At 38.6% G+C, this 8,880-nt stretch overlaps 1 protein-coding gene across 1 annotated transcript in view; it reads right to left on the bottom strand.

The window, feature by feature from the left end:
• The window catches only part of COMMD10 (COMM domain containing 10), a 116,841-nt gene that overhangs the window by 1,821 nt on the left and 106,140 nt on the right, over window positions 1–8,880 (bottom strand). The gene's annotated exons all lie outside the window — the stretch shown is intronic.

The following is an 8,880-nucleotide window of genomic DNA, read 5'->3' as shown; positions in this document are numbered from 1 at the left end:
CCATAAACACTAACAAGGCTTTGTAAAAACTGAATCTGTGGACACACCTACTCACTAAATATTATCAGCTGAAATAACATGTACACAAAATTTTGTTTAACTGGTGCCAATTTTATGTACCACTTAAATCAGTAGGAAAACGTATCAATTCAGCTTAAAAGAACAAGGAGACTTTCGTATACAGACAAGGCTCTGGCCAGATTCTGTGCACTCTCATACCAATGCAAGTCTCAATTTAAATCAAATAATTCTGCTGGATTTGGCGGTCAAATGTACAAGAGCAGCAGAAGCCCTGGGAACTCAGGATAGGTACTGCCTGGTGCCTGCTCCTCAAAAGGAGCTGTAAGACACAGGAAAGGGACAAAATGACTGGGGCCAGCCTGTCTGGTGCAATTCCTCCTCCCGCTCTGCAGAAAGAAGGATCTTTTCCAACAATTTCAGGAAGGCTACAAAAGCCTAAAAAAGGACCAGTGATTTGCATGAGAGACCAATCTTCCCCCTCTGGGAAGAAACAATGCAATTCTGGGAATCGTATGGTGAATACAAAATAAAACTACCAGGACAGCAGTTCTTTTTGCCATGACTCCAGCTGATACTCCCTCCAAATAGCATAATGCTGTGACAGAGAAGTAAAAGCATTTTTAAAGGCTTTCTAACAGCTAAGAAACAAAGAGAAAGCAAACAAAAGGTTTCTTCAGAAAAGAAGAGGGGCAGAGAAAAGAAGACAGATACACTAATAGCAAGTCAATCTACCGTCTTAGCCTGGATATTAGTTTGGTATTTGCTTTTCCGGGAAGATTTTGGTACCTGAATGAAAGCAAGTGAAACCAAAACAGGAGGTTCAGAATAAAAGGAAGATATCATATATCTTCAGGTTTATCAGTCACAATGAATAGTCAGGGTGTTCTCTTGAATAGATTCTGGCAGAAGGGTCTGCTGGATTTTGATACGAGTTCTGAAATGCACCTAGAGAGGGGACAGTCGGTGTGTGACGTCTCACTCGAGATAGGCACCTTCAAATAAACAAGAAGACCAACTTCACACACATACACACACACACACACAGACTCCCCCGCAGAAAAAAAAAAAAAAAAAAGGCTTTTATTTTGTATTTCCCTCTGACTACACTAATTACTCTAAGTTACAAAACAGGTTATACAAATGAAAAAAAAGTGTCGTCCTTTTAACTGAGGTCATTTTATACTAAGCAAAACCACTATAATTTATGTAAAGACTGTGATGTCTCTTTCTGTTGTTATTTAATAATCACAGTCTCATAGAAAAGACAAAATTTACGTTGCGTTGTGGCAGGCAAATGTCTGTGGAGATCTAGAAGAAAGAATGCCATTCCAGGCTATGCTTCTGATCTGAGGTGGAGTTGGGAGTGTCAGTGGAAGAAAGGATATAACAATCTCGTATGAAATATGTTGTCTACCTGCACATACTGAAACAGAATTGTTTTTTGTGTGTAAAAACCTGGTACATCTACCACAGCACTTCCATAGAGATCAGTGTTACAAACATACGTGCAGAAGCGTGGCACCACTTAAAAATGTTATTTTTACAGTATTAAATTTCTCACTAATATGAGATCCTTGAGGAAGGTGCAAAGGTTACCTGATCATGATCATCACACAGACCACAAAACGCTCTATCATAACTAGGTCCCTGAAAGAAGAACAGTGTCTGAGCTGGCTGACAGCTTCCCATTTTTAGCTGAGATACCCATTATTCATTTATTTGCTTTATTCTATGTAAACACAAACAACTGTAATTAAAACAATGTGTCATAGGACTAGGTTACCATCCAGTCCTTTAATTACTCAGTAAAACATTAAAAATTATTTTGTTGATAGAATATTGCTAAAGCTCCCAGAATATGCAAATTCCTAACATACTTTTTGAAATTTTGCTCAGATAAAGGTACGGAATTACAAATGGCAATAATTTTTCAACCCTAAATAAAACATTGGATAAATAAATAAATAAATTTCAGCTTAGTGACTTAATTGTCGCTGTGTGCAGATAAGAGTCTCAGCCTATTTACAAAAATTGCAGCTAAGCTGCCTTCTTTTATCTACACCTACAGCTTTTCAAATGTTGTCTCTGACCTAGTATGTGTTTGCCAGAACATAAATCAGAAAACAATAATTTGCTGGATGTGTAACGTCTTTCTTCCTTCTATTAAGTACATCCTTCTCTTTTCCTCTTTCCTGATAAATTTTTCCCCATTCCTCACCTTCACTCTACTCTTTTCCTCATTTCTGGCATCTCATTTTCTCTTTGCAGTTATTACCTCCACATGAAATAAAACTTAACAGAGCAGCCAGAACATGAAACTGAATTTACTCTCATTGTCACACTCAGTCACTCAAATACTTCTAATTACACCTCAAACTTTGTCACTGTGGCAATAGAAGTCCTAGCTCCTACTTATGGTTTAACATATTTGGCTACATATCACAATTGAATTTATTTTAAGAGTTAAACTTAAATTTTAGTGAAATTTTGCAGTTAAAGATCTAGATGGAATCTGACTTAATTCTAGTAGATCTCTCACCTTAGGTTTGTATCAATTTGCAATTTATAGCCTCCTGAGTATTTATGTGAATTTCTAATAAGTTTAACTGATCAGAGTTGTTTCCTCCCCTTATCTAGATTTGCATTTATTGTCTAGTATAACTTTAAAAACATAACATCTTCACCAGTCTCTGAAACAGCTGTTCAAAACCAAATTTCCGTGTGGTTTGGGGAATAAGGGAGAGAAGGGAAAGGAAAATGAAGATAAAAGCTTCCTTTTCCAAATCAACATTATTATGCTATCCTATCCAAAGAGTAATTCTGAATGTACAGCTAATTCTAAAAACTAAGCACAATAATTTAATATACACTTAGCTTACAACCACCAACAAGCAATTAGGTGTTTTTTTAGATTAACACAATTATCAGCGTAAACTGATTCAGATTTGGCTACATATAGAAGATACAAAAGTTTCCCATTGCCTCAGCTAACAATTTATTTTAAAGATGAATACCTTCTTCCTGCAAAATGTTTCTGTGGAAACCATGCAAAAATATGTCTGCTGAAAGCACTTCAAAAAAACAGAAACAAATTCCTGGTTACAAAAAAGGATTTGGTGTTGATGTGTGTTTTTTTTTTTTAAATCCAGTGCTCTGGATACTTCTATTTGAATGTACTACTGCAAAAGGCTTTATTACTAACCTTCTTTATTGCCCAGCTGTATTGCATACATTAGACTCTTCTACCCCATGTGTAAGAATAGAGCAAGGCACTAAAGTTATAAATAAAAGACAAATTTCTGGTTTTAAAGCTAAATTGTATATGATAAATTGATACTGCTGTAATAGTTCTCAACTGCAAAGCTGTAACTACTATTACAACATTGCAAAATAAATGCCAAGTATTCTGAAGCAGACAGATGGAGGAACAGGCTGGTTTGTATATCTAAATGTCTACTGATAGGGATAATGTTCTACGACTGAGCACGTGTAAAAAATTACAGTATATTCAGCAAAGTTTGTTAATATTAATTAGCTGAAGCAACATATATCTCAGTCTCCATATTTTAATAAAATTTTTAATACAATCTTGAGCCACATCTCATTTAGATTTAAAAGGTTTTCACACTTGCTTTCAATTCCCCTATTTAATCCTATTAGATATTCTTAAAATCTCAGGCATATTGGAAGGATATGGATAATTAAACTCATCAGTTTATGGCAAAATTCACATGCATTCCTAAAAAGACCCCAGTTGATTCTTAGTAGCCTGCATTTCCCTCTGGACCTATCACCATCTTGTGCTACATCAGTTTAGATTTCTTTTAAATTTCCTTGGACCCTGGAGAACTGTGCATCTACCTAGGCACTTAGAGATGAGCACAAGGGCCTAAGGTGTGTATCACAGAATTTATCGGCAAGTTTAAGCTGCTTAGTTGGAAAGATGAATTGTAGTGTGGCAAGAAAAGCAGATGCATTAAAACAGACCAGCATCATTTAAAAGCACACCTGTTCTTAACTCTGCACACAGGAGACAGCAATCAAGACTTCTTCATATTCTTCCAGCAGTAGATGGATAGAAGACGGCTTAGGGATTCAGAGGAACACATGGAGTTAAATACTGACTGATACATTCCTAATTACACTTCTTTCGCATAATCAGAGAAAGTGGCCCTGAAGCTTCCTTCTTCAAAGGATATTTCCATTTGCAATACCAAATGCATTTTCACGCATTTTCAAGTCTCAGTGTGCAACTATTAGAAAACAGAGTATCTTTCATACTAACTCCTTCTTCTCCTGATTGATATGTTAATATTTATTTTGTACATATACTGCATTCTACCTTTCAAAGTTGCTTCTTTTTTTTTTTTTTAAATATAGTCTTATGAATTTCAAATTCCCTGTGGTATTTAGGGAGATCAAAACCACTTCCCCTCCCTTTGTGATGTATTTGTAAGCATCCTACCCAAAGTTCTCTGTTGATTCCTGAGATCTAATCAACGTCTTACAAGAAAATGATGGTTTGGAGGTACATACAGATAATCTTACTGCAGCAGATACAGGATCATCTAAGTATGTTTTCATGCAAAGTGCCTGGACTAAATTTATTGCCCAGTCCAACAGGGAGCCAACAGACTGCAGGGTTTTGGAGATCTGCAGAAGACATTACATACTTCCAAACAGCAGCAAGAACTGTCAGTCATTTCCATTTTCACTCTTCCTTCTGTTCCATCCTCAAGAAAATACTGATTACTGACTGGGTGGATGAACTTGTGCAAATCTACAGGAAAGAAATGGGACACAACTACTAAATAGACCACACAGAGTGGTAAGACGACAGATCATTAGATACAGATGCGACTACCTCTTCACAGTCGGGGAGAAAAATGCTTTTAAAATCAAGACAATTATCTGGAAACAAGGAACTACAGTTTTCACCTCTATACACCTAGTCAGAGTAAATACCATCTTCCTAAAGGGAAGTGAGATAGAAAACAGGTACACCTGTATCCAGGCAGTGGTCTCCTTTGCCTTCAGTGTGCTAGGAACTTACATTCGAGTAGTAACATGGCTGGGTTTGTTGGTCCTTTAATGATACTTTTGCATGGAAAACCTCTCAAAAATCTAGGGTTGTTTGGTTGTGACTTCTGCGCAAACATTTTATTAGATACACTTTTACTAAAACATCAAAGTGAACAAACATGCATCTGGGGAAAATAGGGGGTAAATGTGTCAGCATGTATCTATCACAAAAAATACTTCAAAGCAGGTCCTTCATATGTTCCTCCTAAGGAGGATGGCTCTTAAAAGATATATTAAAAGACTGACTTCCTTCTGTGCCTGTTCTGTATTTTATATGTATCTTCACATGTCCTTCCCTTCTTTGAAGGCAACTACACACAGTACAAGTTCATTACCGATTCCTCACTAGTCTGCACCTAATCAGTCACTAACAGCATAAAGCACCAATCCAGACAGATGTGTCACTGCAATCTCAGAATTCAATAGGAAAATAGGTAGATATCATTTCCAAATATATTAGTCAAGAAAATATGTGCTTGAAAATTATTAGTTTCATTTACTAACTAGCCACCATACAATTACAAGAATACCACTGACTAATCTAAGGAACACAAGTCCCAATAATGACAACTTTCCTATTTTACCTATTTTTGCAAATTATTCTGTACTCCTAATACTGCAGGAAGCTCTCTGAAGAAGCAAGTTCGCTAAAGTTTTTAAAAAATACATACCTTATCTTTCTACCAAATTTCATAGTATCAAGTATGGAAAAAAAGATTCTTTGGGAATGCACATACACTTTAATTTTTGCATATTGCTTGTACAGTGTGTAGTCTGTAACTAACAGAATACAATTCTTCCTTTAGGCAGAATGCTGATGACTAATTTTATTCCTGAGAAGAAATTAAATTCTTTGATCTTTCACTGCAAGGAAAAACAAGAAATTACAATTCTGTTTCATTTATTTCTACTAGGACTATCAGGTAAGTCTTCAAACACCACGAAGACCAATGAGTTCAAACTCCTATTCTAACAATGTCTGACATCAAGATTGACACAATAGTCTTACATTGACTTTTCTTTTAATGTTTGTACTAGAGTGAACTACTGCTGAAGAAACCAAGAGCCCAGCAGTAAGCATGAAAGCTCTAGAAATGTTTTCAAGCTTTTCTGACCTCACATGTTCAGTGAATTTGACCACAGACAAACCAATTTTTTTGAAAACTACACATGAAAAAGATGTCACACGGACATGGTTATGAAATATTTCCATCATTGTACTTAAATCCAATTCCAGGAAGCTATATGTTAGCCTAGCAATGGCATTTGAAAACTTAAGTTTATGGACTCAAATGGCAAACATTGTAACTTGGTAAATACCTTAGGATAGTGAATGTCAGCCCTATAGCACCTAAGGGAGACCGAGATAAGATCTGTATGTAGATATACAATGGTAAAAACCTTCTAGAGCAAGGATGCAGAGAAACATAAGCGTTAGAAGGGACCTCAGAAGATCATACAGTCCAACCCCTCTGCTCCACCAGGAACATCTGGGGCAGGTCACATAGGAACACTTCCAGATGGGTCTTGAAAGTCTCTAGAGAAGGAGACTCCACAACCTTTCTGGGCAGCCTGTTCCAGTGCTCCATCACCCTTACAGTAACAAAGTTTTTCCTCATGTTGAGGTGGAACTTCCTGTGTTGTAACTTGGTGCTGTTTTCCCATCCTATCACAGGGCACCACTGAAAAGAGACTGGTCCATTCTTGACATCCACCCTTCAGATATTTATAGACATTAATAAGTTCCTCTCTCAGTCTTCTCAAGACTAAACAGCCCCAGGTCTCCCAGCCTTTACTCATATGACAGCTATTTCAGTCCCTTAAGCAGCCCTTTAGCTCTCCGTTGGCCTCTTCCAGCATATTCCTGTCCTTCTTGAACTGGGGAGCCCAGAACCGGACACAATACTACAGATGTGGTCTTACTAGGGCACAGTAGAAGAGAAGGAGAGCCTCCCTTGACCTGCTGGCCATACTGTTCTTAGTGCATCCCAGGATACTACTGGCTGCCTTGGCCACAGGGGCACATTGCTGTCCCATGGATAAGCTGTTGTCCACTAGGACTCCAAGGTCCTTCTCCATGGGGCTGCTTTCTTGCAGGTCAATCCCATATCTACATTGGTGCATGGTGTTTTTTCTCCCCAGGTGAAGGACTCCACACATCACCATAGAAGGCTATCAGATTAGTCAGACACAACTCCCCTTGGTGAATCCATGCTGGCTACTCCTGATTTTCTTCCATGTGCTTAGAAATGACCTCCAGAATAATCTTCTCTACCGTCTTTCCAGGGATGGAGGTCAGGCTGACCAGTCTGTAGTTACCCAGGTCCTGTTTCTTTCCCTTCTTGAAGACTGGAATGACTACACCTATCCTCCAGCCCTCAGGAACCTCTCCCATTTTCCAGGACTTTAAAAAAAAATGATGGAGAACAGTCTATCTGACTTCTTTCAGCTCCCTCAGCACTCATGGATGCATTCCATAGGGGTTCATGGATTTGTAGATGTCCAGTTTTCTTAATTGATCTTTAACCCAATCTTCTTCAATCAAGGTAAAGTCTTCCTCACTGTTGACTTCTTCTGCGGTCTGGAAGGTTTGAGAATCCTGAAGGTCAGGTCAGCCTTAGCAGTAAAGATTGAGGGAAAGAAGGCATTAAGTAACTCCACCTTCTCTGTGTCCTCCATCACCAGGGTACCCACTTCATTCAGCAGTGGGGCCACATTTCCTCTGTCTCCCTTTTATCTCCAACGTACTTGAAGAAGCTTTTCTTGTTGTCCTTGACTTACCTTGCCAGCTTTAATTCTAAGGAGGCTTTAGCTTTCTTGTTGCATCCCTAGACCCTCTGACCACACTTTTGTATTCATTCCAAATGGTCAACCCCTTCTTCCATGATCTATAAACTTCTTCCACTTAAGTTTCTCCAGTAGTTCCCTGCTCAACCACGCAGGCTTCCTGGCCCTCTTACTTGATTTCTTACTCCTGGGGACACTATGATCTTGAGCTTGTAGGAGGTGCTGTTTGAATATTAACCTACTCTCACAGGCCCCCTTTCCTTGCAGTACCCTACCCATTGGATTTCTCCAAGCAGTTTCCTGAAAAGGCTAAAGTTACCTCTTCTGAAATCCAGGGTTTTGATGCTGCTAGATGTTCAGTACCTGATGTAAATGATTCTGAACTCCACCATCTAAAAATCACTTCAGCCAAGGCTGCCCTCAACCTTAATGTCTTCTACCATTCCTTCTTTGTCACTACTAGGTCTAGTAGTATATCTTTCCTTGTTGGTTCTTCCACCACCTGAGTCAAGAAGTTATCATCGATTAACTGGAGGAATCTTCTGAACTGTACCTGCCTGGCTGTGTGGTCTTCCCAGCAGATATCAGGATGACTGAAGGAGAGTGTCACGATCCGTGACCTATTATATCTCCTTATTGGAGTGTATTAACTTATCAGGATTTGCTGAGAGATCCACACGTGGGTATCGCCTCACACAGAGGATACAGGAACTTATGTCCTGACTTTTTTGAGTGAATAACTCGCTCAGTGCTTACTAAATTTCTAACAACAGCAAGGTTTATTGTGGGGAAAACAAAGCAATTTGGGGCAGGAGGTTCAAAAGGAGTGATTACAACACATTAAACATATATGGGTACACCTTAGTTACACATCTTATTCACGTGAGGGAAGTAGAGGGGAGGGATTTGCCCGAATGGCTGGATTATATTTTCCCCTATAAGCTGGGGTAGCCGGAATTGTCTCACCACACGGCAGTGCAGGTAGGATGA

The sequence above is a fragment of the Chaetura pelagica genome, unplaced genomic scaffold (assembly GCF_000747805.2).
Source record: "Chaetura pelagica isolate M959 unplaced genomic scaffold, ChaPel_1.0 scaffold387, whole genome shotgun sequence".
Lineage (NCBI taxonomy): Eukaryota > Metazoa > Chordata > Aves > Apodiformes > Apodidae > Chaetura > Chaetura pelagica.
Note: the sequence above shows the minus strand (reverse complement) of the source record. Positions and strands in the feature narration are given on the sequence as shown.